We start from the raw sequence: 4,739 nt of genomic DNA on the forward strand, positions 1-4,739 counted from the left end.
TGAGCTAAAAGTCTCAACCAACGGTGTGTGGATGGATGGGCCTCTAAAGTTGCTGGGATGGATCCCAGCCTGAAAAAAAAAAAAAAAAACGACAACAGCAGCCAGACCAAGTTTTGAACCAGCAAGAGGCAGAAGAAGAAAAGGAGGAGATTTGAGCCAGCTTCCAGAGCAGTACTCCAGTAGAGACCTTCCCTTTCCTACAAGAATCAAATACAGACAAACATGGAAAGCCCTGAAGAACGTCAAGGTGAGTTGAGGAGCGAGCTGGTGAGCAAGCTGCTGCAAGGAAAACAAACGGAGTTGTCCAGCCCGGGAACACACAGCTTCCCTCAGATTCCTGCGGGACCTCTACCCGGTGAGGAAGACGGAGAATTGGAAGGAGAGCGATGATGGGGATGAGGCGGCTTTTCCTGCAGAACTGGGAAAAATTAAAGAGCAGCCAAAGAGCAGTCCTTCCTTAATCTCACTGGCCCTGGCCAGCCTCAGGCCAACTTCAAGGTTAAAATGAGCTTGTTTTTAAGGACTGTGCAAAAGGCATGATCAGAAAGTCAAAAGATTTGTAAGTGATACACTGTGATCTGAACTTCACAAGGAAAAAAAACTCAGGGAGAAATAGATTAAGTAGTACTGGTTTTGTGCTTATCAAAGACTAAAATGTGGGCTGGGAGAGCTAGCTCAGTAGTCAAAAGTGCTGGGTGCTCCTCCAGAGGACCCAGATTGAGTTCTCAGCACCCACATGGTGGCTCACTACTGTCTATAACTCCAATTCCAGGGGATCTGATGCCCTGTTCTGGACTCCTAGGGCACCAGTCATGAGTGTGGTGCATGTCACACATGCAAGGGAAGCATCTTTACACACAAAATAAAAAATAATTTAAAGAAAAAGTAATTTAAAACATGACTTACTTATTTTGCATCCTGATCGCAATTTCCCCTCCTTCCTCTCCTCCTGGTATCCCCCCACCTCGCCCATCCCTCTCAATCTACTCCTCCTCTGTTTCTATTCAGAAAAGGGGCAGGCTTCCCATGAGTATCAACCAAACATGGCATATCAAGTTGCTGTCAGACTAAGCACCTCCCCTTGTACTAAGGCTGAGCAAGGCGACCAAGTATGAGGACTAGAGTCCCAAAAGCTGGCAAAAGAGTCAGAAACAGTCCCTGTTCCCACTGTTAGGAGTCCCACAAGAAGATCAAGCTACACAATTGATACACATATGCAGAAGGCCTAGGTCGGTCCCATGCAGCCTTCCTGGTGGTCAGTTCAGTCGCTGTGAGCGCCTGTGAGCCCAGGATAGTTGTTTCTGTAGGTTTTCTTGTGGTGTCCTTTGACCCCTCTGGCTTGTACAGTCAATCCTTCCTCCCTCTCTTCAACAGGATTCCTGGAACTCAGCCTAATGTTTGACTGTATTTCCATTAGTTGCTGGATGAAGGTTCTCTGATGACAGTTGAGCTAGGCACCAGTCTGGGGTTTAGGATGCTGGCCTGGCCTTTCGGGAAAAAAAGTAGTTTTTTTAAAAGACTGAAGTGTTAAGGAAAAAAATTAAATTGCAAATTGTGGCTGGGCATGTGCTTGCCTATAATGCATCAAGCTCTGGGTTTGATCTCCAGCATTATATAACCAGATTTGATGGTAGATTGCCTGAGATCCTAGCACTGGGGAACCAGCAGCAGAAGGGTCAAAAGTTCAAAGCCCTGGTCTGATATATAGTGATTTTGTTTGTTTGTTTGTTTGTTTTGGCTTTTTGAGACAGGGTTTCTCTGTGTAGCTCTGGCTGTCCTGGAATTCATTCGCTCTGTAGACCAAACTGGCCGCAAACTCAGAGATCTGTCCAACCCTGCCTCCTGAGTCCTGGGATTAAAGGCGTGCACCACCACTGCCTGGTTACTCTATGGTGAATTTAAGGCCAGTGTTTACCACATGAGACCCTGTCTAAAAACAAAACAAAACAAAAAGACAAACTGGGCTGGCCCTCTGGCTTTTGGCTGTGATTCCAACACTTAAGAGGATGAAGCAGGAGGACTGACTGAATTTGAGACCAGCCTGAGCAACATAGTAATAGGGCTACAATGCTACAAAGCGAGACTTGGACTCAAAAAAAAAAAAAAAAGTGTGTCATATGAATTTCACTCCAATGTAAAAGGAAAGCGGCGTCTCACGGGAAGTGCTAGCTCCGACTTTTTTCTGTTCTAAACGCTTCATGAGAAACGTGCAGGCCTGTTCCTGTGCTGCCGATGCTCATGTGCCTCTAGCATTGTGGAGCCTTCCCGTCACCCAACCCATCTCCCACCTTCCCAGCAGTCCTTGGCATCCCAAATGAGGCCTCTTAACCAAAGTGTCAGGGGCTTTTTCCCTGGGGCTGAGCCACTATGAGGACAGACCACACATTTCCAAGCTTGCACACAGCACCTCAGAGCGGGCTGGGGGAGAGCGGGTAGGCACAGCACGGCAAAGCAGACCAAGAGGGGCTATTTGGTACTTTCTCTGCCCTCCCTGGAGTCAGGAGCATGATTCCAGAACCTGGCCTCTATTTAGTCTCAAACTTTGTGTCTCTTAACCCTGCCCTTTCCTCACATCCTCCCAACAACAGGTTGTTTCTAATTCTGGAAAGGCTGTGGAGGAAACAGGGACAGAGGTAGCCAAGAACCCTTCCCACAAACCGATGCAGACCGGGAAAGAACAGCAGTGACGAAGAACCTGGTGGGGAGGAGGGGTCCAGAAGACAGAAAGCTCATTGTGCTTCAGGCCCTGTCCTGTGACATTGACTGTGACTAGCATGGGACTCTGGGGAGAGATGCTCGCCCCCACCCCCTCAGAACAGCTGAGCTCCAGGGCCCTCTAAAGACCCAAAAGAGCAAGGGTGGACAAAAGACAAGCAACAAAGGAAAAGCTGACGATCTCCTTCAACTTTTGGCTCTGAGTTATACCAAGGCCACAGAAGAGACACGGCAGAAGAGGCCTTGAACCAGGCCCTAAATAACACGTCACCTCTTCGCAAACACATCCAGGAGAATAGTTAAGGGACATGATAGGATCCAAGGAGGACACTGAATCCTGCATCCTACCCTAAAGTGCTGTGGAGGTTTTGATTCTCCTTGTGGTAAGATCCTAGGAAATCCCTCCTCTTGGGGCCTGTGACAATGAACAGTGTGGTATGAAGCCAAACAGGAGGGCTTGAGAGATGGCTCAGTGGGAAAGTGCTGGTTATGCATGCACGAGGGCCTGGGTTAAGATTCCCACGCCCACGTAAAAGAGTGACCCACGCTTCTGTAACCTCAGCACTATGGAGACAGGTAGATCCCTGGAGCTCATGGGCCAGCCATCCTAGCCAAACTGATGAGCTCCAAGTTTAGTGAGTGACACCATCTCAAAAAGTATGGTGAGGGCTGGAGCTGTAAACCAGTAGTAGAGTGCTTAGCTCACATACATGATGCCATAGGTTCAGTCACCGGTACTGTCAGGAAGAAAAACAGGGCCCGCTAGATAGTAAGGTGGAAAACAATGAAGACATCCAACGTTGACCTCTGGCCTCCACACATAGGCACGCATAGGTGCACATGCACCTGCATTCATCCACACAGATGTACATCCTCACATATATACAGGATGGGAGGAAGGGAAGAAGATGGAGAGCTGGCTCTTTGGTTAAGAGTGCAAACTTGCTGGGCGGTGGTGGCGCAGGCCATTAATCCCAGCATTCGGGAGGCAGAGGCAGGCGGATCTCTGAGGTTGAGGCCAGCCTGGTCTACAGAGCAAGTTCCAGGACAGCCAGGGCTACAAAGCCTGTCTTGAAAACAGAACAAAACAAAACGGAAAAGGTGCAAACTGTCCAACGATTTAGCTGCCTGAAGAAGACCTAGACAAGGACAACACCAATAGATCTGCGAACACGGAAGGGGAGCTCTCAAAGGGCCCCATCCCTAGACAGAGAACTACAGGCAATTGAGGGGTGCTGAGAGACGGAGAATCAGTCTTCCCCAGAGAAGAGCTCCTTCACTGGTTATCCAGTACCAAGTGGTCAGTCCTGAAGTCCTATGCATGCAATCAACACCAAACAGACTCAGCGGGCTATATTTGTGTGTGTGTGTGTGTGTGTGTGTGTGTGCATGTGTGTGTGTAAAACAATAACAACTAAAGAAAAGGAGGCTATGAATTTGAGAGGGAGTGAAGGGAGCGTGGGGAGGCTGAAGGGAAGGGGCAACCCAGTATAATTATATTTTAATTAATAATAAACAAATTAAAATTCTTTACCTAAGGAGGGGGAAAAAAGAGGGCAAACCGTTCTTGCAGAGGACCCAAGTTTGGGTCCAAGCACCCATGTTGGGCAGCTCACCGCTGCCTGTAACTCCAATGCCAGGGGAACCGACATCCTCTTCTGGGCTCTGGGGGCACCTGCATTCACATACCCATACTTTAAAAAAAATAAAAGTAAGTCCATACATACACACACACACACACACACACACACACACACACACACTAGCGAGAGAGAGTATGTGTGTGTATGAGTGTATGTGTGTGTGTGTGTGCCAGACAGAATTATTGATTCTAGCTGGGTATAGTGACTCACATCTGTAATCCAGGTGTGCAAAGCCCCTGAGCTGCCATCTTTCCTCTATAGCTCTGTACTCTATCTTTGCACCATCTTGGTCCTAGATTGGGAGAAACCAATCCGGAGGGGGTCCTCAGGAAGGGAGAAACCGAAGGGCAAAGGGCGAAAGAGAAAGGAGGGACGTGCTCA

At 48.4% G+C, this 4,739-nt stretch overlaps 1 pseudogene; it reads left to right on the top strand.

The window, feature by feature from the left end:
* The first annotated feature begins 97 nt into the window (after positions 1-97).
* On the top strand, positions 98-616 carry LOC128099696 (spliceosome-associated protein CWC15 homolog; annotated as a pseudogene).
* Positions 617-4,739: the final 4,123 nt, after the last annotated feature.

Source organism: Peromyscus californicus, unplaced genomic scaffold (assembly GCF_007827085.1).
Source record: "Peromyscus californicus insignis strain IS unplaced genomic scaffold, ASM782708v3 Scaffold_6__1_contigs__length_162567912, whole genome shotgun sequence".
In the NCBI taxonomy this organism is placed as follows: domain Eukaryota; kingdom Metazoa; phylum Chordata; class Mammalia; order Rodentia; family Cricetidae; genus Peromyscus; species Peromyscus californicus.